This window comes from Vulpes lagopus, chromosome 7 (assembly GCF_018345385.1).
Source record: "Vulpes lagopus strain Blue_001 chromosome 7, ASM1834538v1, whole genome shotgun sequence".
NCBI classification, from domain to species: domain Eukaryota; kingdom Metazoa; phylum Chordata; class Mammalia; order Carnivora; family Canidae; genus Vulpes; species Vulpes lagopus.
The window spans coordinates 113841047-113868859 of record NC_054830.1 but is presented as its reverse complement, the minus strand read 5'-3'; the positions used below and the strand labels follow the sequence as shown (position 1 = coordinate 113868859).

Genomic DNA, 27813 nt, shown 5'->3' with positions numbered 1-27813 from the left:
TTAAAAGTTGTTAGATGAGGCATCGTTAACTAACTCTTCTTTAAAAAAAAAAAAAAGATTTTATTTATTCATTAGAGACAGAGAGAGAGGCAGACACATAGGCAGAGGGAGAAGCGGGCTCCCCACAGAGAGCCTGATCCAGGATCCTGCGATCACGACCTGAGCCAAAGTCAGACACTCAACCACTGAGCCACCCAGGTGCTCCCAACTAACTTTTCTCAAATTCCGTGCCTGTTGACAACCTGGAGAGGACAAAGGTGTGATCCTAGCTCCTGGTATTTTCACATGATCAATAGGAAAACATTTGCAAACTATTTAGTGCCTTGTATGTAACAGAATGTTACACGTGGCGAATGTCAATAGTCAACATTTGTTCCTTGCTGTGCAGCTCATTAGGTAGGTCATTCTGTAAAACCTGTTGCACTGCCCAAGCTTGAGTCCTGGCTCTCCGCATGCTTGCCTCATCTCTCTCTGTCTCTCTCTGTCTTTCTCTCTCTCGAGCTTCCGTATGCTTATTTGAACATGAGGCAATCATAAGACCAGTGTCATAGGGTTGTTATGAGCATTAAACTGGATAGTAAAATCTTATTAAAATAACTCAATTTTAATAATATTTTTGGTTTGGGCTTAGTACATTTTAGAGGAACCAAAACAGAAATGCCCCCCAGGCAGAGCCATCGAGTCATTTTGGAGTTATAGAGCCTGGCACATTAAGGGGAGAGTCTTTACTAAATGGGAGCTTTTTTAGTTGCATAAAAAGTTCCAGTTTTATCTAGCAGCTACTTGAGGGACAGACTCTAACCTACAATTGTGGATCAGTTTTCTTGAAACGTATTTAGTTCTAGCCTTGAAAAGGGAAAGGAAAAAGAAGGCAGACGGAAGTAACAATAAAGGAGCCAATGCCCGACTTTATTTTCTCTCTTGGTGACCAAGTTGCCCTTTTTACACTGGGCATACTGTAAGTAATTTTATACTTAAAGTCAAAGGACTCCTTGTGTAGGGTCTCAACACGTCTAGTGTTACTTGTGTCGAAAGCAATTTAAGAAGGTAGTAAATGAATGATTCTGACCATCTTCTATTTATATAACCAATTTAGAGTGACAGGGTTGTAATGGAAAAAACACTCATCATCAAAGAACCTTATGTTTAAAATCAGACTTCACTCCTCTACTGCCTTCAGTGTCCTCATCTGTAAAATAAAAATAATATACTTGTCTCATAGATTTCTTGGTTTTAATGTGCTTCACACATAAGTACCCCCCATATGTTGTTATTTGAAGTCAGTGTGATATATACATGAGTTTGAAGAAACATCAAAATCTAATTTAAATGTATTTGACAGTGTGGTCATTTGGGTAGTGATCTGACCAATAGTATATCTCCATGTGTGAAACAAATTGGTTCTTCTGTTTATATGGGACTAATAAATTGCTAAAGCTACTATAGTCACTTATTCCATTCTTTTTAAATTTCAGGATTGAAAATCAGTTATCCCTTGTTCAGATTGTTCAAAATTCTTCACAGAGGGCAGCCCCCGTGGTGCAGCGGTTTAGCACTGCCTGCAGCCCAGGGCGTGATCCTGGAGGCCCTGGATCGAGTCCCACGTCAGGCTCTCTGTATGATGCCTGCTTCTCCCTCTGCCTCTCTCTCTCTCTCTCTCTCTCTCTCTCTGTCTCTATGAATAAGTAAATAAAATCTTTTAAAAAAAAAGATTAAAATTCTTCACAGAGTCTTTAAATTTGTCATCACAATAATTTTTAAGATTCAATTTATAATAGTAATCAAAATTGAGGATTAGGTTTTAGGTATTGAGCAGTTAATAAAAGATAAATGAGTGAGCCAAAAAATCAGGCATTTTTGTATAGATGTTTTAATTAGATTCCCTCCCCCCCCCTTTAGAATTCCTCTCATTCTTCTTTCTCCAATGTGGATATGGTATTCCTGTGGTTAAAAGTGGAAATATTAAAAAAAAAAAAAGTGGAAACATTATCTCTCTTCAGATAATTATATTTCCTGAGATTGATTAAAATTAAATTTATTGCAATAAAGCTGCATGACTTAGGTGCCAGTGGCCTGGGAAGGATGAAGATGTATCCCTCATTTCTAACGGTCTTTTAACATAATCAATAGGATCACATTTGGCTGTAGAAAAGAGCTAGAAAATGGGTACTGGACGCTGTAATCAAGTGTTGAGATGTCTAGCTCAGGCAGGATTAATGAACACAGAGCACATCCCAAGTAGAATTCCAAGTGAAAACGTGTCCTGTAATGTATATTGGTAGGCAGAAAGTCCAAAGCACACTTTAGGGCATTAGATGCAGTTCAAAAAGAATCTCTTTAAGGAGGATGCATATAAAACTGGTATTACAGGACAGTATGGTAAACTTCACAAACCAAATATATGTAGTGTGAAAAAGAGTTTGAAGGAAGATGGCATCATTTAATGGAAGGCCTTTATTCCTAAAGAGTTAATAGTTAGTTGATCCAAGAGGAATCAAGCGAATGAAGACTATTTTTAAATGATCATCATAGATGATGATAAGTATTTCTCTGACATACAGATGTGCACATATATTTGTATCTTGTTTACTCTTAAATATCCTCTGAAGAGTATAAAATAAATTTATTTCTGTGGAAATTGAAAAATAACTTATAACTTCATTTTCTGGCTAAATATGGCATTTATTTAAAAGGTCTAATATTTACCAGTCACTGCTACTGTTTGGTTCCATAAAAACCCTCCTAATTATCTGAGAAAGCCAAATGTGATCTGGGCTTTCTTGGCAAAAGGATATTGACTTTCATTAAGACTGAATTGCAGTACAGACCTTTAAGCCTTTATCTGCATCTCATTAACTAGCATGTGATTTGGGAGAGTGGCTATTAATTATACAGAAGATGGTGAGTGAATAGAAAGGATCGTTCAAAGGCAAACCATGCTTAAACCTGACTGTGTCCTCAAGCATTATACACTTCATCTGATAGGCATTCATTTGCCTAAGAGTTTAGAATCAGCCATAGTAAGAGCGTTTAAAGGACACATCCAGAGGCAACATTAATGTCTAGGTTTTTTCATTTAATTTAATTTACTACTAAGTCCTTTTTCATGAGTTTGCATGACTGCTTGGTTGAAGAGGCAAGAAAGGAGTGTATTTGATGTAATAGGGAGTAAACTCTGAAAAGCTTCAGATCCATTTTTATAAACTGAGTCCCTCTCCCCTCCATTATAAACTATGTTGGTGTGCTTTTCTGGAATCCACTACAAAATAAAATGTCCCCTTACTTACTATAAAGATACAAGAAGAGATAATCCTCATTCTTATTTTTAGGAGGTCAACAAGTAGATTGTGTCTTGTTAAATATGGACTGTACTGGAAATCCATATTCTGCTTTCACTAGCATTAGAGTGACATCTTCTCGTAATATATTTTTATAAACCCACACATATAAGTATAGATTAAGATGAATTTGCAGTAAACTCTGTGTGAACTCGGTTTTTAGTTTTATCTGTGTAGCTAATGCTTTTGAAATATTGGCCGCATGCTCTCAAGTTTGGCTTCTTTATAAAGTCAAACTGTTATATCTGATTTTTGTATGGAAAATTCCTATCCTTTCCAGTATAAAAATTATCCGCCTAACTATAATTTAGCACTTACATACAATATTGAGTGTACATACGTTTTGCTCCATTAAACCATTTTTAAAAGTGGTCAAAACTTGAAACTCAACACTTGAAAAGCAAGGTGGGGAAGAGAGGATTTTCCACCCCCACTCATGGTGTGAATGGAATGTTTAGTCATCTGATCTGATCAGTTAGTGTTTTTTTTTTTTTTTTAAGATTTTATTTATTTATTCATGAGAGACACAGAAAGAGAGGCAGAGACACAGGCAGAGGGAGGAGAAGCAGGCTTCATGTAAGAAGCCCGGTGCAGGACTCAATCCCAGGTATCCGGGATCATGCCCTGAGCCAAAGCCAGACAATCAACCACTGAGCCATCCAGGCATCCCTGATCAGTTAGTTCTGATTAATTTTCATGAGTTTGAGTATAACTATGTCTGTAAATGATAGATCTTTCTTACACATTGATGGAATGAAAGCTAATAGAAGTTAGTAATTTTGGTTGTATATTTTTATTAAATGGTAAGCATTATGTGACAGTAAGATCCTGGACTAGATCGGACCCTGAGGTTTTCCAGGCTATAAAGGGCAATGTTTCCCGAAGTTCAAGGTACCAGTAGTTCTCCTGTATATGAAATATACAAGTGTTTGTTAATGCAGATTTCTTGCCCTGCTCCAAACTAAACTGAGTCAGAAATCTCTAGGAGGTTAGAGCCTGGGGATCTACATTTAACCCCCTTCATGGGTAATTCTTAACCACAGTTTTATCTTTCTAGTATTTGGGATAATGAGCGATCTATTTCTATGAAAAATGCTTATATTTAGTGGATGTCACATTATAGTTAAATCAGTATTGGTATTGGTATATATTTTATGGAATTACTGTGTCTTTCAAAAGAGGTATCTGTGGGTCATTAGAAGTAAATTGATACGGCTATGGTATCAATTAAAATTAAATTTTTCATATAAATGATATTCCCGATACTATTTTCTATTTTTCATATAAAATGATACTTCAAAAGGTGTGCTTTGTACAAATGTAGATGAACACACATGAAGTTAAGAGGTGGCAAAGCCAGGGTTAAATAAATTGGTACAAGTTTAGGACCAGATTTCTGGAGTTAATATAAATACCACTATATTTAAAGTAGTTGATACTAATTCCATTATCAAAGTAATGATTTACTTATTAATGTTTAATGCTTAAACATTACTTAATGTAATTAAATGAATCATGTTTTATGATGCACATTTTCTTCAGCTAAGCATTCAGTAATTGTACTTAAGTCATTACATATACTGATTGCAAGCTAAACACATTTCCTTGCTCTTTATAAACATTTAATTTGAAATACTGTGAGAAAAACTATCAGTTATTTTTATTTGCCTCTGACTAAACTCAGGGTGAATAGAAACTTTCTCATGAAGTATTTTAATTCATTTCTCTTTACACAAAGGATCTACAATTTGAAAGCATGATATAAATGGATTTGCAAGATCCTTTGGAGTAGAAAATATATCCTTCTCCCTATTTTAAATTCTTTTATCTTTTTATTTAGCAGTGGAATCATTTTGGTAAGGTGTTCTTAAGTACTAGTCCTACAGTAGCTGAAGGTCAGCCAAAAATATAAGCTCAAGCAAAATGTTCCACCTTAATTAATTCATTAAGGCAATTCTTTTTGTTGAATCAAGGAGCGGGGGGGGGGGGGGGGGCAGAACTTAAAACCAAAGACTAGTGAAGCATTATGCTCGTATTTATTTGTTGAATAAATAAAAAATATGCTGCATTTTTTTCAGATTCTGCAGCACTCCGCTGTTTCCTGCGTATAGCTTCTTACCACACATTGTACCTCTACCTATAAAGAGGTTCTCCAGGTTTGCAAACCTGCCTCCTTTTCATCTTTTAGATTCTCACTTGAAGGCAGTCTTCTCAGATCAGTTTTGACTGCTCTGTGTAGCACATACCTCCTCTTCAGCCTCTTATTTGCATCTTTCTTAAGACTGAAAGACTTGTCATTGTTATCATTGTTTTGTTTGTTGATTCATTTCTTGTCTGTCTTTTCCCCTGGGCTGTAAGCAACTCGAGATCAGAGAAAATATTTGTCTCATAAACATTTGTATCACCTGAGCTTAGCAGAATGGCTGCCACGTAGGAAGTACTCCGTATGAATATTTTGATGTCGGGATCGAATAGATAGATGGGTGGGTGGATGAAGGGATCAAAAGTAAATGCTATTGGGTTGAATATATTTACAGAGAGAAATCTTAAATGGTATGCCAACATGAAATAATGCTTACATTTGATCAGTGGTGGGGAATAGGTAAACCTACATAGTAATTATTTATTTACCTAAACCGCTTGAGTGGAATTGGACCAATCAAGTTGGAGTATTTTGTAGCTTGTGTCCTTATTCTGAGATTCTGTACTTTACATTGCTTTATGTGACTTGATTGAAACCATAGGTGTAATTGTCTTTGTGTAACTTTTTTCTCCTTTTGATTTTTTTCTCCTTTTTATAAAAAGGACATGATCTATGGATATATTTTGTTTACTAATGCCACCAGCTACTCTAGGTTATAAAGTCATACTGCCAGAAGTCATGCTGTGATTTGAATTTGGTACATATTTAAACCTGGTGATGTATGAATAGCACTGGGGGAAAAGTGAGTTGATATATGCAACTCTAAATTGTTGTTGTTAAATATCAATGTAGATGCATCTGTTATGCCAGATAAATATAAGATCATGGCATCTCTTTTCCATGAAGCTAGGAAATTAAGGTTTACTGCAGTAGGTATTTATAAACTACATAAGTAGCACATTTCTTGGTGTTCATTTTAAAAATACATGAAAACATTTAGAAGAAAATGGAATATTGGGAATTCAAAGAGAATGTGCTGAGCAGGTTCAAGAGATTTAAAGTGAGTAGTTTTCAAGAGTATTCTGTTCTCTAATTTATAGTAAGATGAAAGTAGCTCTGCATGTATTTTAATTTTAATAATAAGGTAGGAAACTGTGCATTTTAGATTTAGCATCATTTTCCAGAGAAAGACAGCACATATTTGATACACAGTTTAATCAGTCAAATATAGTAAGTTGTTTTAAGACAGATCCTGTAATAAAGATGCAAAAAAATCAGTGTTAGTTCGTAATTACATGCTTTTCATTTAACTTTATAAATCTTCAGTAATTGATTAATAAAAGACTGGCATCAGAATACCAAACACTGTAGGTTGAATTATTATATTATATTACAGGCACTGAAGTAGGCAAGGTGTTGGTATATCTGTATTCACAGCAACTCTGCAAATTAGTATTATTATGTCTGTTTTACAAATGAGAAAATCGTGGCTTACAAAAGTTATTAGTCTAAAGCCATATTGTCTAAGAATTGCTGAGTCAAGTTTATCTGCTTTCAAACCCAAAATTCTTTATGCAGTATTACACACATTGTTTCTAGAAAATAACTTTAGCAATTTAAAATAACATGCATAGACATTATTAATGTAGTGTATATTTCCATTTAGTTAGTCAACAAACATTTATAAGAAGTGATGAGGCACTGAACTGAGAATTGGGGATAGGCTAAAATTATGCATGAAACCTGTCCCTGAGGTCCTGATTTTTGTAAAGTGAGACTCTTGCTGGTAGCTGTAAGTTTCCGCACATGCTTGGGTGCTAGTGGGAATTCAGTGCACTATTTTACTCAACTCTCTTTTCTAGCTAATGCAAAAGTGTGAAAGGGCTGCCTCCCCTAGAGCAACTCTCCATGTGCCTTGTTTAACCAACAATGACTAAATCATTCTGGCAAGAGACAGATTTTCCCTTATGAATCAGATTGGAATTTTAACTGAATTAAAGTAGGTAATTTGAGCAAAAAGAACTTCAGTGTTGCCTGCTACCTATGGAGTAAATTAAATTATTTAGATTGATTTTAAAAATATATCACCAGTCTCTAAGTTTAAAAACATTACAGGCTGTTTCTAGATTACCACTCAGAACCCTCAGATTCAAAAGGCTAGTTATCTAACTCCTTATTCCCTAAATTTACTCTGGTGGTTATTGACACTAATCCTTTGCTGTCAGGTTTTCTGTGCCTGGAGTGTTTTTGCTGCTTTGGCAAATCTTCCTCGTATTTCATGTCTGGCTCAAGTCAACTTCCCTGGCAAAGACATTTTCAACTGTTCCCATCCCTATTAATCATCCCTTTCCAGAACTCTTTTAGCCCATATTGTTTCACATGTCCTTGCCGCCTTAACTTTTGTATGCTCATTCATCTCTATCCTCAATGTGTGACTATATTTTCAAATAGGTTGTAAACCTCTGTGGTAAGGGATCACGTCATACCTTCATTTTGTTTGTTTTTGCAGTGCCCAGCCGGTATTACGGATACAACTGGCATTTAATAGTCCTTTGGTTCAGTGAATAAGCCCAATTACTAGGTGACGGTTTCTAATTTCTAAGGACCAACAACTATATAGTTTTTTAACTGCTTTCAAGGTGAAAGCTTATTAAACTAGGACTAATTCATCCACGCTGAGTATTTTAGTGGGAAAAGATGTTACCTTTGAGAACAAGGGAGAAATTCTAAGCAGAAATATCTGCTTACATCACTGTCAATCACCTATGAGACAAAAGGCCAAAAGCACAGAATTTTTAGTTTTAAGGATTGTGCAGTGAAAGAAAGTGCACTTCTTCTTGGTTTGATACTTAAATTTTGAATATCCACAGAAGGGTAATTGATTCTAATTAAAATGAGGACTCTCATGTTGAAATCTGTTAAAAGCATAATTGAACATAAAATGTGCATATAACATCATCACCACAAACACGTGGACTGTCATATTGTCCCATTCAGTCTAATTGTCTTTCTGACAGTGTCATCATCGGCTGTATGCTTTTGTTTTTGTTTTTTGCATTTAACTAGATAATAAGGCTTAAATGCTCCTAATTTCTTGTTATAAGCCATTGTTGGGGTGCCATCTGTAAGCATGTAAGAATATAGTTTCATCTTTTGCCACTCTTTATGATCTCAGTGATAAAAATCCATATACAGTTCCTGTTGTTTAACCCAACACTTAGCTTTAGGAATTACCACTAAAAGTAAGTAATGCATAGAGGACAGAGAGAAGAATTCCTCAGGGTCAAAGTGAATAGTGTTCTACTAATATGTGCCTATGATCCTTCTTTCCATTTGGAGTGACCTTTGACCATCCATTGCCCAACAGAGTGGTTTGAGCTCAAATTTCTCACTAGATCTTTTTTCAGACGGGTCATTGCTTCTATGCTTATGTGTTTTATTTATATTTAATATTTAATGTACGTTCACTTGGAAAAAAACAACAGAAAGTATTTTTTCATTTAAATTAAGAGTTAATAAGTCCAGCCATACCAATACTAAAACATTCTAAGAAAATCTCAGCATCTAAACAGACTTCAGTGTTTCAGAAAGATATAAGAGTGAAAGATCACGCAGGAGAGGGGATGACTTGAGGACATTTAACCCTGTCCCTGGAATGTTTCCCTTCCCACTTTCTATTTCTAGTATTCCAGGATGTTGCAGAACAAGCCCAGTTTAGTCTTTGCAGCCTCACAGAGTATATATAGGAGGTATCTTGTTTTTTCATAACTGAAAATTCTTGATTGTACTAGCCCTTCTTTGCTAGGTAAAACTCTTCATATTTGTTTTAGGAACTCTGTTCTGGGAGGTCTGTACCATGAAAGCAGCTACTGTCCTATTTCTGCAGTCAGGTGTGTGTGTGAGTGCATATACACTTGTGTATGCTTGTGTGTCTCTGTGTGTCTGTGTGTTATTTGTGTGTCTGGATGAATATGGGAAAATGCCCTGCAGTTGGACACTGAAAGATACTTTCTCCATCCTCTGTGCACTCAGCATCAGGCACATATAGTTGTCAGGAAATAAGTAGAGAGACTCTTCTCTTTATTCCTCTCCCATTATCCAATGCTTAGATATTGCCAGTTTGCCTGCTGCCTGTGCCTGCATGTTGTGGTTACTTGGGTCTTAATTTTGTGCCTTATGTCTTCTCATGGCCGTCACCTCTGTCTTGTAGGTTTGTCATGCCTACTTTGCCCTTTTCTCCCATGCACAGCCTTGTCCCTTCTAACAAGACCTTTAGTCCACTGACCAGATCTTGTGATGGGTCACTCCTGCCTTCTCGTCTCATGATGAGCCTCATGCCTTCTGTTGCTCTCACATGGGGATTCCAGCTGTCTCACATGATGCTCCCTTCTTCTCTCTCCTTTGATGGCTCTTGGATTAACTGCCTTTCTTGTGAGTTATCCTTTAGCCATGGTGTTTTTGAAACCTTTGGGCCATAGATTCTGCCTCCGCTAATGATGCCTTATCAGGAATTTAATCCTGTAGGCCATGATTGTTGATGCATGTCATATCACTCAATGCAAGGTCATAAGGTTTTCCAAAAAGAGCTCATTCTTGTTTTATTCCTTTTAATTTAATTATACTTTCTATGAAGAATTTTAAAGAGGATCTAGATTCCTATCATAGTCCTAGCTTAGCTACTTCTAACTGCATATTAAAATGAACTGAGCAAATTTTGTCTGTCTTTATATATCTCTCTGAATTATATTCTTTTATGATTAGCTATTTTCTGAATATAAAACTCTTGTTCTGTTTTTAATGAATATAAAGGGTTTCCTTTTGAGCAGTTGCTAAATTTTCAAGTTAATTTCAAATGCAACTCCAGTTTCTTTAGGAATTCAAAATGCTTATGTTTTTCCACCTCTCTCTTTCTGATACCCAAGGTTGTTTGGTATGATTTCTGTTAGAAGTTTTCAGTGGCCTGTATTGTCATTTTGTAAAAATCTACTTTGCTTAGTCTTTGCAGGCAGTGCTTTGATTAAAGACCTCATTTACACTCCTGGAAGAATGATGAGCTGCACTCGTATAGTCCATCCCCTCTCCAAATGATGGCTTCTGTAGTACTCTTTCTTAAATATGTCATTCTGGATAAGGCATTTTTATGCTTAGGGTTTTTAAATGTCTCCCTACTGACAAAAACTAGACAATATAGCAAGATCTGCCCCTGCTTACATTTTCAATAAAAATTACCCTATTCCTTCTAAAACCCAAACTACTTGTATTTTCCCTTATAATGATATGCTATTTCATAACACCATGATTTTTTTATATGCTAGAACCTCAGTCTGGAATGCTTTTATTTTGTCTCTTTGGTGAATTCCTCTCTGCCTGCATTCTTAATAGATTGACTACCTCTGAACTTTTTATAGTTATAAAAATAACTTATTATCCCAAATAACTGGATATGAAATATTCTAGTTTCATCAAATGTATTCTGGAATAAATGGATTTTCTGGTACAGAACTTCTTTCTAGTAATCCTTAATCAGAAGGGATATATTTGAACTGTTGAGGCCTTTTACAGTGATCTGGTTACAACCTCCTGCCTGGTCCTCCTTGCAAAACACGTATAAGGGATGGAATGTGCCAGTCTGGGTATGCTGATTATCACCGCAGGAAGGAGAAAGGAACTGGCCCTTTTGTGGTCTGACTCTGAATTAGACCAGTTCGAAAAACAGTCATTCCAGTTGAAATACTTAAAATGTGTTTGTGCTCACACCCTTACTCTTATGCTTTTGATATGGTTCCTGTTGCTCATCTTTAAACTGGGATTTTAGAAAACACCAGAATCTTTTAAATGATCTCTGATAAAATGCAAGTAGCATAGTTCAGAATCAAAAGCAAAGGACTCTATGTATTTATGTTCTTCAGGGATGTCGGGTGTGATTTGGTAGGTGGTGTACCTTGCAGTTCTAGAGAAACTGCATGGCATGGTTCTAAGGGGTGGCACTGAGAAAAGAAGGCTGAGCATAGGATTTCTTCATTGGGTGCATGGTGGACAGTGCAGAAGACAGTAAAGGATCGTAGCAGATCTTATAGATTTCAGGCCACCATAGAGAGTCCTTTGTTCATTCTGTGAAAGAGATCTAAATTTATCGTTTCTGCTGGAAAATATTTTATTGGCATAATACACTGTGTAAGGAAGTCATGTCATGTTAGATAGGACGACATTTAAAACCTAGTAAGACTGTGGTTTTCATTGTTTCTGTTATAGTATCATCTAAGAATTTTAGTTTTCAAATTGTATGTAATTATTACTTACATATAGTTACATCATAATTTACAATGCAACAAAATGACTTCTCCTTGACGCTCAACTTGTAAAGGAGGTAACAAGTTGAAGAATGTAACTAAAGTACTGATTATAAGCTGATTATCATGATCTTTAATGGTAGGACAATAGTTTAATACAATAATGAATTATTCCTGTGTAACAATCATTTTAGAAATTTTGACTAAGATGGTCAAATAGTAATTTTATTTTTTAGAAATTATTTATTTGACAGAGAGGGAGAGGGAGTGCAAGCACAAGCAGGGGGAGTGGCAGGCAGAGGGAGAGGAAGAAGCAGGGAGTTTAGTGTGGCCCTTGATCCCAGGGTCCTGGAATCACAAACTGAGCTGAAGGCAGAAGCTCAACCAACTGAGCCATCCAGGTGCCCTCAGATAGAAATTTTAAATAATGGTTTACTTAATCTGATTATTTGAGGGATCCCTGGGTGGCGCAGCGGTTTGGCGCCTGCCTTTGGCCCAGGGCGCGATCCTGGAGACCCGAGATCGAATCCCACATCGGGCTCCCGGCGCATGGAGCCTGCTTCTCCCTCTGCCTGTGTCTCTGCCTCTCTCTCTTTCTCTCTGTATGACTATCATAAATAAAAAAAAAAAAATCTGATTATTTGATGGTTTTTAAAATGTTTATAAATAATTTTTTTCATACATTATAGTATGTCATTGTGTAGGTATTTGAAATATTTCCCTCTGAAGCTTTTCATATGGTCAGCCTAGTGAGGCATCAGTATAATGAAGAAATTAATTTTAAATCATCTTTCTTATAAGATTTCTCTTCTAAGAATGATGTCTCTTCTGATGATGATGACAATGATAATGACGGTGACATGATATTTACTGTATGATATTTTAGCTTGTATTATTTGAAAGTCTGTATTTTAAATATTTTGTAGGGATCCCTGGGTGGCGCAGCGGTTTGGCGCCTGCCTTTGGACCAGGGCGTGATCCTGGAGACCCGGGATCGAATCCCACATCGGGCTCCCGGTGCATGGAGCCCGCTTCTCCCTCTGCCTGTGTCTCTGCCTCTCTCTCTCTCTCTCTGTGACTATCATAAATAAATAAAAATTAAAAAAAATTAAAAAAAAAATAAAAAAAATAAATATTTTGTATAGGATTATTGCACAGATTTAAGGAAATAGTTCATGAAGTAGATGCCATGGTGTTCCTCTTTATGCAAGGAGTCTGAAGGATGGAGAATTGAAGTAACTTGCCCACGTTAGTAAATGGCTGCAATCAGAGTTTTATCCCAGATGGTCTGACCTAATTATATGTTCTGTGTGTTAAAGAGAGAGAGAGAGAGAGAGAGAGAGAGAGAGAGAGAGAGACTGAGGAGGATGGAGGGAGGGGGGGGGGAGGGAGAAAGGAAAGAAAGAAGGAAGGAGAGAGAAAGAAAAGCCTGTTTGACTGAAATTAGGGGCACAACCTATATCCATTTGTCTAGCAACCCTCAAATGTCTGTAGGTTCAGTTGAGTAATCTGAACCAAAAGATTTGCCCAAGCCCTTTATTTTTAAAGTTCAGACACAGCTGAGTAGAGAGATCAAGTAACTGCCATGTACCTTCTCAGGGTCAGCTATCAATAACTAGTTTTAGGATTGAAAAGCCTCATTACTCAAATCAAGTGTTGTTTCTGCTACATGATTTGCCCTCATATTTAGTTTTACTTAAATGCAACTTCTGTGTTTGAGGCATCTGTTAAGTCAACATGTATCACCTATTTGTCTATTACTTAATATGTACCAGGGCCATCTCTTTCTGTACCCTAGAGGTGACTTAGACACTTATTAAAGCTGATCCATAGTTAGAAGCTTTTTAGAGGCTGAATTCACTGGCTTGGACCTGAAGCCATTATATTCACTCCCCTGGGTTTAGTCAAGAGTGCGCGCACAGAGAACTGTGTCAGGAATGAAACAATTGGCTGGACTTTCATCTTGCTCAGGGAATACCAGCTGTTTTATTATCTCTCCTCTTGGTACAATAATTGGTTTGAAAATGTCCCTATCTAGAACCCTGCAGCTACTGGAGATGTGCAGCAAAGATCTCACAAAGAAGTAAGATGTGATCAGTCAGTTTGGAGCTAGAATCAGTTTTTCATGAACTGGAAATTATCCTGATTGGCAGAAAATTCCTGAGAAAGAAGCTTGGCCATCTGCCACTTAGAGTACCCTTTGCCAGTTTGAATTGCTGAACAAACCCTTTTCTTTTACCATCAGCAGATGTGGTGTCTTTATAACTTACCTCCCCACTGTGGATTCAGATTGTGTTCTCATGGTCAACGTCATTCAGTAACTGTATCATATTCAATGAACATTCCAGGCTCTTGCCCCTTGCATTTGGGTACCAGCACACTGGGTGATCATATCTGTGTTCTGTTACTAGTTCGGGTATCACCACTATTAAAGTCATGCTCCTTGCCTACTGAAATGGGGCAGATTCAGGAATACGTGGCCTTTGCACTTACTACAGAAGTATGGTCATCACTTAACTTGATAATCAGAATTTTCTACGAGATGATTCATATGTATATGGGTATATTGTTTGCATTAGCTAGCTTTAGATATACTTAAGAATCATTATGGATTGTCTTGCTCATTTCTGAAACATCATTCATTCCCTTTTAGTAAGTAAGAATATAATGCAAAAGTAAATAAATTCTAAATGTTTAGGGTGACATGCTCAATTTTTTGTAACATGGAGCATGATGTTTCCCTCTGAACTATTTGAAGAACACTAGGGAAAAACTATTAAAAATAGGTGGAGGCTATAAATTATAAAAAGTTAAAAAAGCAAACATATAGTGATTTGAGCTCTATAACCATTCCTGTCCTGGTTTCATGTATAACATCCCAGTGAATATCTCAGATATTTGCTGTAACAGATGTCCACTTAAAGACACAGGGAATTTTTTGAAGGTACTTGAATCAAATGTTATAAAAGCAGATTATTGCATATCTGAGAACCCTCCTTTTTAAAAAATTGTATTCCTTTACCAATATTTAATATTTGATCTTTCTGATTGAAAGTTGTACATGTACATAAAAAATGCTTCACATAGATTTCTTTTTTTAATGGTGAGATTTCAAGCTATGTATATAATGGTTTCTATTAGCACCTTTCTGCTGTGGTGTTTTTATCTCATGATGAACAAAACTCTCTAATAACTTGAAAAAGATTTGTTAGAGAAGCTACATAAATTATATTGTTTTTCTTGTGACAGTCTCTGACTAGGAGTAGTTCACTTGGGCAGCTTATAAAGCCTAAAGATTCGTTCTTTAAAGAAAAATTTTTATTCTTTAATTTCTTAAAAGTAAGTAGCTTTCTAGTTAAATATGGATAAGCTAGATATAAGATGGAATAGTATATAAGTAAGACATTCTTGTTTATTTTAGCTTTCCCTTTTTTGTTTCAGGTAATAGTCTAATTTTCATTGATGTCATTTAACTGAGTAGTTACTATGCAAGAAACTGCATGCTAGGTATATTAAATATAACACTTTCGATCTGATGAAGAACTATATGACCATAACCCCGCTTTACTTATGAGAAAACCAACACTCAGATAATTTTACATAAAGTGACATTACAAAAGTTATGCAGGAAATCATGTTGTCATTCCAAGTTCCAGTCACTTTGCACAAATATCACACTTTTCCATACCACGGTGGCCCAAGGACAAAATGAATCCAAAGAAAGTAATTTCAAAGATAGGTTATATATTGAACTACTGATTAGCAGCAAAATGATAAAGTTAAGCAGGCATTTAGGACAATGCTTTGTTTGTGAATTCTTGTTGCTCACTGCTATAGCAGCTCAAAACAACACCACTTTTGTGCATAAAATGTGTCTTTATTAAATAAATTATCAAGTTATTTTATTAACTTAATAAGTTAATTTAAAGTATAGTTGTCTAATATCTAAAGCTAGTATATCTGTTAGAGAGTTTTAACAGTGTAGGCAGACAATAAATAAAATATGCTGATGATTCATCAAAATGTGAAAAAAATATGCACTGAACAAAATTTACCCAGGTGTCAACATTTCAATGATCACTCTTCTTAAAGAAGTTAAGTATTCTTTCACTTACGAAGAAAATCAAAGATTGGAAAATGTTATTTTATTACCATGCAAATGACAAAAGATTAATAATGAGATTTTCTGTTCTACAATTTTAATTTAAAATAACTACTTTTAACAACATACGTGAAAATATTAAGTCATTTCCTTGGTTTTAGCTTGCTCATTATTACCATTATACGTATAAGCAAAAAGTAAAACAACTTATTTCAGGGGAAAAAATTAAAGTGGGGGGGTAGATTTCTACATAGGGATTATAAAAGGCAATATTGAAAGAAATCCATCTGAAATTTCTTTTACCAGATGTCCTCAGCCCTTTTTGTTTGTCAGTGTCTGTTGTGCTTGTTTTCCATTTCAATACAACTTTCTGTTTTTCTAGAAAGTAAATATGTTAATTGCTTATATCGGAGTTTACAATGCTATGAATTGAATATTAATTTCACTTATTTTTAAATATTCCAAGCTTGGTGTTCTAATTATTTTGTTGGGTTTCGTTGTTTTTTTTTGCTTTTGAGGAAAGATGGTCAACATTCTGCTTCCACTGAAATATTTTCAGTAATGTTTATAGTATATCTTTGATCCCAAAGCTTATAATAATATCTAAAAGATTTGTTTTAGTCATATATAAAGTATTTAATATACAGTAATTTATCAATGGAAATTATGGTAATGAGTTTTTGTAGCTTCATTAATATTTTTCTTAAGTTAGATATATTAGAAGCTCCTTGAGCTTCAAAGCCAGAGGTAATTTATCTTTATATCCCCAAGAAATTAGTACAGTTTCTGAAATGTTGCAGACTCTGGAATGTTTGTTGAATTGAACATTAATTATAAGAGTATTCAAAACGGCTGTATATTTATCTTTTAACATTATATATTTAAATATTCTTGATAGTCACATTCTTGTGAAGATATATGAATTCAGTTTAAAGAAGTAGAATAGGTTTGATGTCACCATTTAAGGTATTCTGGTGCAAGGTATCCCCTTTCAGTACGATAGTCCCTCTGTTTCACACCTCTCAAAAAACTGAGAGATTTATCTTCTCATCTGAGTGCATCCTCTACGAGGTCCAGAGTTAGAAAGAAAGATGGGAATAGTTTTTTTTTTTAATTTTCCTTTTGAGCATAGTTGTATATATAGTGCAATGTTACATTAGTTTCAGGTGTACAGCATAGTGATTCAACACCTCTATACTTTATGCTGTGCTCACCACAAGTGTAGCTACCATCTGTCATCATACAACAGCATTACAATATCATTGACTTTATTCCCAGGACTTACTCATTCTCTGACTGGAAATCTGCATCTCTTACTCCCCTTCACTCATTCTGCCCATCCCCCGCAGCACTTTTCCTTGTGACAATCTGCATTTCTAGGTCTGATTCTGCTTAAAATGGTTATAGTTTTGAAATATGTAACAAGCCTGGTTTAAATTTTGTGGTTTCTTTGTGGCTTTGATGTGGCTCCTCTGAATATTATATATTTGAATAAAAGAATATATGTGCATTGAAAATATCTATATGATATTTTAGAATCAATAGATTCTAAATCTAAAATATCTATGTGATATTTTAGATACAATAGAATTTTATCTCTATGTTAATTGTAACCCTTATTCTCTGATTATTTTGAGTTAAATTGAGAAAAAGAGGATTGTTCATTAACAGAGGAAATAATGATATAAAAAGATGAAGAGAAATGATGAGTTTTTACAGATTATGATAAATATTCTATCTGGGTGTTAAACAATAGTTAAAAGTAGGAGATTTTTGAGTGAAATGTCAGTTTATGTGTGCTGCAGTCCGGTTCCTTGACATTTGTTTTCAGGACAAAATGAAAAAATGTAGGGGAAACGGGAGTGAAGCATTGTTTATAATAGAGGAAAAACTGAAAGCAACCTAAAAATCTACTACTGGGCATAATTTAAAAAAATCATCGTATACTGGTAAAATTTAACATGATGCAGGCACCAAAAAGTATTTGATCTGTTGTCTGTTATTTATTATCTTAGAAAGATCTGCCCAATATGTTGTAAGAAAAAGCATACTGTGAAACAGCATGTTTAGAATTATTTTAATTTTAGAGAACTATATATTCATATGTACATATCATCCTGAAGATAAGTCCATAATGTTAATGATTTTTGCCTTCAAGCTCTAAATATTTTGTCTTTTTCTTATGCTCTAATGAATTTTTCCCCAGTGACTCTATATTATTTTAGTTTATCCAAATACATAAACATATTTTAATCTACCTGGGAAAAGAAAAAAACCTGAGCATGTTCGATAAATTATAACGAAACTTGGAATTAATTATGTTTAGCTTCCTTAACACAACTCTATTTGTTTATTTACAAATTTATTTAGCTGTTTAAGAGGTCAGTGTTGTACTGTCATTAGAGAAATTGCTACTAATTTACTAGCAGGCAATATAAACAAGAAATGAATCTAATGTGAGAAAATATTTGAAAAATAAAATTATAAGTGAGGATTAAAAATTGACTGAAGGTTTAGGTCTCTCTCTTTATGTATTATATACTCATTCGTTGGTTGATATCATGTGGCACTTCAGCTTTCCAGTTCACAAGTGGTTCAGTTCGAATGAGATTCTGGCTTGCTGTTTAATAGGACTTGAGTGCTGTGTATATTTTTAATTTTACCAATGTGTTATCTTTTAATAATCCAGTTCATAATTTAGTTTCTCTTATAAATCCTGTTTTAGGTTTTATATTCTTCATTAATTTATTTATGTGATAGGAACTCACTTGTCGATTATTCTTTTCATATACTTCTCTATTCAGTTATGTTCTTCTCATGTGAAAACGACTCCTCGGTGAACTGTGTGGATAATAGTTGGCTTGGTTTCCTTCATAATTGTAAATGCTTTTAAACATAGGACAAATAAAAAATGTATCTGTGTCATCTGTATATTACATGTAGATGTCAACCCCATTCTTTCATCATCATTTCCCCTTTGGAATGTACAATAATGTCTGTAAGGCAGTTGATCAAAATTTGTGTCCTGGAGTTTTCTTTGGACAGTTCAGTTTTAAAAAGGGAAAGAAAAGGTCCCTGGGTGGCTCAGCGGTTTAGCGCTTGCCTTGGGCCCAGGGTGTGATGATGGAGTCCTGAGGTCAAGTCCCACATCGGGCTCCCTGCATGGAGCCTGCTTCTCCCTCTGCCTGTGTCTCTGCCTATCTCTCTCTCTCTCTGTGTCTCTCATAAATAAATAAAATCTTAAAAAAACAAACAAAACAAAACAAAAAAGTAAAGAACAGTTACTATATTTAATACAGTACCTTTCCTTCATTCTATTCAGTGTATTTTAGAGGTCTTGACAAATTCAAATGTAAATGAAACATTTCTCTTTCTAGGCTTAAAACAAGATTATATTAATTTAATTAAAGCAAAGAATCAGAAGCAGCACTCACTAAGTTTGATAAACAGTAATGGCGTTAAGCTTAATTAGAAGTGTGTGTACTTTTAGTTTTTGATTTACACTTGAAGTGTTTTCACTTCTTAGTGTTCTGTTGTATAATAGAAGCAAAACTGATAACCACATGACAAAGATGTTTTAAGAATTAAATGGCCTAATGGAAATAAAGGGATTAACATGTACCTGTCATACAATAAAGCCCCAGTAAATAGCTTTTATTAATGGTTACTGTTCACTGTCATTTTCTGATTGGAATTAGAATTTTATTTCTTGTCATTAAATTAACCAGTTACTAACTTGTCATTAAATTAACCAGTTACTTAAATTAACCAGTTACTACTTTCCACATAGTGAAGCATGATGCTTTTTTTTTTTTAAAGCATGATGCTTTTTAAAATAAAAATGGAACTGGGGTGCCTGAGTGGCTCAGTTGGTTAACCATCTGCCTTTGGCTCAGGTCATGATTCCAGGGTCCTGGGGTTGGATCCAGTCCTACATCAGTCTCCCTACTTAGTGAGGAATCTGCTTTTCCTTCTCCTTCTGCCTGCTGCTCCCCCCTGCTTGTTTGTTGGTTCTCTCTCTCTCTCTCTCTCTCTCTCTCTCTCTCTCCTTCTCCCTCTCCCCCATGCTCTCCCCACCACCCCCATCAAATAAATGAATAAAATCTTATAAAAAGTAAAATAAAAACAAAACTTTTAAGGTATAGCTTTAAAAAGACTGTATTATATATCTATCGAATTAAAAAGTATAGTAAAATAGGCATCTTGTGAATATGTTAAGTTGTGCCTTTGCCTCATTTCCCTGGATTTTCTTAATTTATCAGCCCTGTGACTGTCCCCACAATGGGAAGATGACATCCCTGGGCTTTGAGTGTCTCATTCTGGCCTCTGCTGCTTTGGTAAACTGTCATTCTTTTAAATCCATCCTCACAGAGACAATGTGATTAAATGTACTTTATGCTTTGCTTAGTATTCTTTGTCTTCCTAAAGCTATACTTGTCAATATTAGAAGTGTAAACAGTACAGCAGATTATTTAAAATAAGTTTATGATTTACTCCATTTTTAAAAGCACATCAGCATTTTTCTACCATTTACACTCAGGTGAAGCTTAAATATTCTTTTGATTTCTGAAGAAGGTGAAGTATTTTCATTGTTGCCTGATGTGGACTGTTAATGATTCTGTTCAATACATATTTATTAAGCATCAACTGTATACTAAGTGGTAGATGGATGCTAATGATAAAACCATGAAAATTTACTCTAGGATGCTCAGGCACATACAAAGTCATGTTGAGATAGTTTATTAAGTGTTAAGACCAATTCATGCATAAATTGCTAGGGTAATAGAGTGTCAGAAGAGCACCTTAATCCAGTTTCCAGGAAATGAATTCAGTCCAAATAACTCTTCAGAAGGTGGAATGATAATTATATCCAGAATTATTCCTCTGAATTATCACCAAACCCTCAGTCATCAGCTGAGATTCACTTGTGATCATGATAATTTCCTGAATATTAAGCAAAACATCCTAATGCATTTTAGTAAAAAAAATTAAATGTAGTAAACAAGGAGGATTGTCTGCTTGATGATTAACTGTAAAGTGCATCAGAAACCTCATTTATTGAATATTATTACTAATCAAAGATTCACACTTTATTTGGTAGAGACTATCTTAATTCTTAATATACTATTCATTTTTATAATACCAGTGTGATTGGTTTATTACCGTTTTCTATATTTCAAAAAAGTTTTCTGGCTAATGAGTTTTCTTTGGTGAAAAACAAATTGAACAGAGCTAGAAAACAGATATTATAAAAACTGTAACAATATTTTTCATTTATCTTGTAATTATTTAAATTTCTAAAAATTTGCTTTTTTTAAGGGTATGTTTTTTTTTACAAAGTTTAGTTATTAGACCTTGATATTTTATAAAATAAAAATTTAAAATAAAGAATACAGAAAACATAATGATTTCACCACACCTTAGAATCCAACTTATGATAAAAGGAATTACGTTCATCACTCTGTTCATAAAATTCTCAGAACTATAGCAGAGGTTTTAGCATAATCTTATCAGCAGAAATATTTGAAAAACAGAGGAATTGCATAATACAAAACTTTAAACACTTATCCCAGTTAATGGTGTATTATTAGAGAATGCAAAATGTCCTTGTCATATGAAATGGGTACAAATGTTTTTAATATAATAGACTTTTTTTTTTTTTTTTTTACTAGTTGGACCTTAGGACAGATTTTGTGTAATTAATAACAGGCGATGTTTCTTAATTCATTATATCAGCTCCTTTGCAGTATTTGGGGAGTAATCTTTTAATTAAAATATACTGGTTGTCTGGAATAGATGAAATCATCCATTATAAAGGAATGATTTCTCAAGAGCTATAATTATCTTATTCAAAGAATTTAGACATTTAGTTATGTTGTGAGACTTGGTTTTAGCTCCCCTAAAAAGAAGACTGCCATGTCAACTAATTTTTTTCTCTGTCTTGGTCACATGTGTATGCTATGTTTATGTTTTGTATTATTTGACTATAAGTAATATGGTAGCAAGCCAGTAAGAAAAATAAATATTTTGGTAAGAATACTCTTACATTTGGACTATTTCTTTCTGTTGTTAATTGTGTTAAAGAGTTGCTAACTTTTATAGCTACAAATGTGGTCCTAATGTCATTTATTTTAACATCAGCTAAAGATGTCCTGCCTGCCTATTTCATATCATTCTCAAAATCTTCCTTTTACACTTACATTGTGCTATGAGATTTATAAATGACAACTGAATTTTTTAGGTGGCTGAAGTCATACATATATAGTGATATATGTATTTAGTGAACTAAGAAGTGCAATATAATTAATTTATGGAATACTTTATAGATATAACATTACATTTGCTTCAAAATGACATCTGGGCTCAAGGCTAAAACCAGTTACTATCCTTGTCCAGGGAAGTGTACTCTCCTGTACTGGCATATTGTTCCTTGAATTTGGGTGAGTAATAGCACCAAAGGCACGTAAATGTGAGTCCAGATCTCTTAGATTCTTTTAATCCTCTTTACCACTCAGGAGGGGAGTACATAGGATGAACACATTATTGGTAAAAGGCATACCTTGATCATTCATCTGAAAGATTATCATTTTCCTTTACCTTACCTTCCTTGTCTTGATAAGCCTTTTCAAAAGCAGCCCTATTTATAAAACTATTAGAGAATCAGGCGGTGGTAGAAGGATGGCCAGGAAGCCCCATTAGCTTTCATAGAAAATTCTAGAAATCCCCTTTTCTGTGTTGGTGATGGTGTTAGCTTTCACCATCTTACAGCACGGGAGTTCATATACTCGTTCGAAAGCGGAAGGACTACTGTGGACTCTGCTTACTCTATATCACCACTATTCCATGCTTTATCTCCCATGTCCTCAGAAAGTATATATAATCTCATCTGGTATATATAATCTCAGCTGGTTATTGACTCTACTGTCATGGTGCTAAGCAAAAATCATGTCATATTTCCCTTTACTGCTCCAGGTCATGACCTTCACATGAAAGTCGTTTTTCATGAAGAAGAAAAAGATTGAATATTAGCATTTTAAGAACATGTGTAAAAATTCTTAAATGAAAAACAAAGCAAATGGGGCATATACAGAATAAATCTTCTTATAATTTAACAGCACAAATAATAAAACTTATGCCTCTGTGTGTATGAATTTTGAAAGAGAAAAATGCACATGTATTATTCTTTTAAAATTTTTTCTTTAAAATCCAGAGCAGAGCTTTTCATTTATAGCTAATTTAGGGTATAATTTAGGGTATAATTAGGATAAACTTTAAGGGTCACTAAGCAGGACTTTTCATTGGTTTTGTTCACTCTTTTAATCCCTAGTACCTAGAACAGAACCTAGCATATAGTAGGTGTTCAAGAAATATTAATGAATACATTTTGTGTATTCTGTTAGAATTGCCACTTGTGTGTCATTGTGTGGACCAATCAAGTCAAAGATGCTGTTCATTTGCAGGGATTATCTTCTGAAGAAAGAGCTTTCATCTTTTGCAGTAATTTTAACTACTATTCAAGATTTTAGAAAATGTAGAAGTATATAAGTCCATGCAACAGAGAGTTTAAATGAGGGAAGGACTTAAAACATGGACTTTTGTACCAACATAATTAGAGGGGACCATTAGCCCTTCTGAAAGAACAGCTTGGAATATTCCTCCATGCTGTTCCACATCTGGCAAACTTCACACAGCTGCATTTCCATGAGGGATGCCTCCAGAGTAGGCAAAGGGCGTACATATTAAGAGATTTTAAAGTACAATAAAATCTACTTGAAATGACTGATAACCCTGATGCTCTCTAACAATTTGACTCTAAAGCTTTATCTTTTAGAAGCAAACCAAAAAAAAAAAAAAATGTCATTGAAAGAAGAAAACCTCAAGATTAAGAATTCTATCAAATAGATTTTGGTAGATTTTAGAACATCTAGCATGACTCTAAAGGATACTACTCTGTTTTATATGTAAGTATTTACTATTGTGGTACATATTATTATTGAATATCTATAGAACCATTGTTAATTTTAAAACTAGCAAACTATTCATTAAATAAAATACATTAGGTTAATTTGAATAAAAGCACTAACATCCAGGTTTACCATTTTGCAGAGATTCCTTTTTTCTCTCATATCAAATTTTGTAAAATTGATGTGCACAGTGGAAAACTAACATGCAGATTTGATTTTCCTTTTTTTTTTTTTTTTGAACACGAGAGAGAAAGAGAGTGGTGAGGAGGGACAGAGGGAGAAGAAGGAGAAAGGCCAGGGCAGAGCTCAACACAGGACCCTGAGATCATAACCTGAGCCAAAATCAAGAGTAGAATTCTTGACTGAGCCACCCAGGCACCCCTAACATGCAGATTAAAAAACAACAAAAAGAGATTTCAAATAGCATTCTTTTGCTTTTTTTTTTCCTGTTAAATTAGATCTTAGTTAAGAACACAGGCTTAGAACCAGAGTGCCTTTGTCCTAGCTCTGCCACTTGTTGATTTTGTGACATTTGGCAAATTACTTAACTTCTTGGTACCCCAGTTATCACCCATAAAATGTGAATTATTATAGTGCTAATTTCTCATAGGATTGTTTTTGTGATTTAGTGATTTAATAGAAGTAAAGTACCTAGAGCAGGACTCAGCAAACTTTTTCTGTAAAGGAACAGATCATAAATACTTTGGGCCTGTGCAACTATTTAACTCCATTGTTGTGGTTTTCAGGCTGGATAGATAATCTGGACTTTTGTACCAACCAAATGAATGAATATGCTTATATTCCAGTAAAAAATATATTTACCAAAACAGATAATCCAAGAGTCATAGTTTGCTAACCCTTAGTCTAAAAAATTGGTTAATATGGACAGTATTAACAGAGAATACAGATAAACCCAGTGGTAGTAGCAACAAATATATTTCAGGTATGGCAGGTATTCAATAAAAATTTACTGAATAAATAAAAACATTTTGCTTAGTACATAATCAAGTTTGAAAGTAATTATTTTGTTCCACCTTTTAAAATTTTTCATCACTTAACCTGTCATAGACACACAGAATTATGAAAGTATAAAAAACAGCATATTTGAAATTCTACTTTTTTAACAAAAATACAAAATGATTATAATGTGAAATAATGCCTGAAAATTTCTGATAGGAAATGCTAAAGTTAGTAGAAGATATAATTTGGAAATTTTGTTTTAAATATAAATGGAATTGGCTTAGGGACATTCAATGATTTGAATCAAGTCAAGCTGGGAAGCAGCAGGAGTAGGTGCTAAAATGATATGAATGTGTTTATGTGTGTGTGTCCTGGCTTTCTGGTTCTATGGTGTTTCTACAAGCCAGTCTTAAGAATGATGGGTTTCAAAATGTTTCCCTTTTGGCCAAACAGAAATTGAATATGAAGATTAAAAAAATTGAACATTAAGCTATATGCATATTTGAAGATGGGGAGGTAAGATATTGTCAACTCAAACTTTCAGTTTTATAGACCTCAGCTTCACTATCTGGTTGTACCTGACTCAATGCTAGAAATAGTACCCCAGTCTCATTCATATCAAGGTTGGATTAATCCAGTCAGATTTCATTTGTTTATATAGTAGTGCTTTTTACTTATATTCATTTAAATCTGGACTCACTCATTGATTCATTTAGTAACAATTTGTTGAGCATCTTCTCTAGGATAGATTTTGAGGACCATAAAATGAAAAAAAGAAGAAGAAGAAGAAGAGTCCCAGCAATCAAGGTGTTTACAGTAGAATACTGACAGTAGAGAAGCAGTAGGGTGATTACTTCATAGTTCACAAAGTTTCCAAAGAAGAAATCCCAGGGGGCTGTGAATTTTCAGAGGAAGAGCACATAATCTAGCCTTCCCAAGGAAATTACACCTAAGCTAAAACCTAGGAAAAGGGGTTTATTAGCAGGTCTTAGGATGCCTGAAAGGGCATTTCAGACAAATGGAGCATCAAGACAAGAGATCATAGGGGGATATCAAATAGATCGTTAGGGATGAGTGACAGGACAGAGAGCTGCAGAGGTTGTTGGTCTCTCTGGGTGTAATTACAGGGATGGTGACCAAAGCATTCAAGTTGAAGAATAGTATGATTGTATTTGCCTTTCAGAAGAACATCTGGGGACAGCAGGGGAGATTATTGGAGGAAGATGAGTCTGGAGGTTGGAACAAATTAAGAGAGTCCTGTGGTAGCAATTCAGGTGAAAGACGATGCCAGCTTGGACTTCTGAAGGGAAATTTAGAAGGCAGAGTTAAAAGATTGGAAGGTAGATTTAGAGTGGGAAGTGATTGTATAGATAGAATCAAGGTAACTTCTAGATTTCTGGTTGTCTATTACATTAATTTATATTTGGCACCCTGAGTGTGAAATTTCATCATACATTAATTATACTTTGTGTTCTTTTACAAAGTAATGATAGCATTGATATGTTCAAGATTTTGTTCCTTCGATAGTGTAACGATAATAAAGGTAAACAGTAGATGAGGTTTGAGATCTGATCAACAAGATTCCGAGTATTTCTAAAAGTTTAATTGTCATCATTTTCTACCGTAATCACATAAATTTCTTCTGTCGCCATTGTTACAGTTGTGAAATGCAGCTTTTGTAAGTAATGTAAGTGGAATGTAGCCATAAGTGATAGATTTTAAATAGCATGGGCAGTCTGTCACTAAATGAAGAGATAAGAGAAAAAAGAGGAGGAAGAGGAGGAAGAGGAGGATTCTTGTTTCCTTTTGGGAATCAGGGAAGCAGGTTACTTGTAGACCTTAGATTAAAAAAGAATGCAAGGAATAACATTGTCCTAGGAATATTAGGGGAAATGAAGTTGCTTCTTGCAGCTGTCTACATAACTGCACTGTAGTGAGCGTCCTCACTGTGATAGACTCATCCTATAGTAGTACAAACTACTCTTTGTTATGCCAGTTAATTCTAAGAAGCCCTGGAAATAGACAATTAAGGATGAATAAAGAATCTTTTAATTAATTAAAGTTGTTCTGTAGCTTTCCTTTGAAGTTTTCTTTTCTGGGCACTGCTTTTCAGCAGTTCAGACCTTCCATGAGACCATGCAAGCCAGCTTGCTAAAATTGAAGATTTGCAAGCATTCTCTTCCAGGATGTTACACACAGTGGCAAAGGCACACATTTTTTTTTTTTTACCTTTCAATCACATACAACAATAAAAGTAAATTAAAATCGACTAGAGTTCAATAGTACATTACATTGGCATTCTAACAAATGATTTCCTTGGTTAAGCCTATATGGCTTTTTATAAGAATAAGAATATCTCCCCTACTCTTATTTATTTTTTAATAACATTTGATTTCATATAAACTTTTCAGTTAGAAAACAGAAATCACTGCCTTATTTCTTTTTTACTGACAAAATGATGCTAAAGTTAATCACAAACACAACATAGGGTATGGAATGGGAAAAGCTGGCATTCTTTGGTATTTAAAGATTTTTGTCTTAAATTCTTGAATGCATTTCATATACTTTAGATTTTCAAATGGAATATATCTTTATACCATCCTAGTGAAGCAAGGAAGCAATCTCTGATTCTGATGTCTGTTATTGATAGTACTATAGGTAGAGGAGGTGACTTGTGATCAGTAGTCCTGACTCATCAGTACATCCTGTGTTTCATAGCGGCAGCGATCATTTGTAGTTGCTGTCACCTTCAGTGGCTTTGGCTTTTAAATCTCTGATTGGCCTCAATGTTTCGCTTGAAAGAACTAAGCTATTTCTAATTGTAACATGTTGTTCTGTTTGAGGCAATTTCCTAGTAAATCCCCAGTCATACTATGTTATACCAAATTGTGCTGTAAAGCAGTAGTTTTACATTTCCACATTCTCACATATATTCATTATTATTATTATTATTATAGATAAAATAATAATTATTGTTCTATGTTTTGAGTGTGGGAATGTTTTAAGTTCTATTTTT

General features: G+C 34.5%; 1 protein-coding gene across 1 annotated transcript in view; it reads left to right on the top strand.

Annotated features, from left to right (window-relative positions):
* CHSY3 (chondroitin sulfate synthase 3) overlaps positions 1–27813 on the top strand; it is a 266058-nt gene that overhangs the window by 50119 nt on the left and 188126 nt on the right. The gene's annotated exons all lie outside the window — the stretch shown is intronic.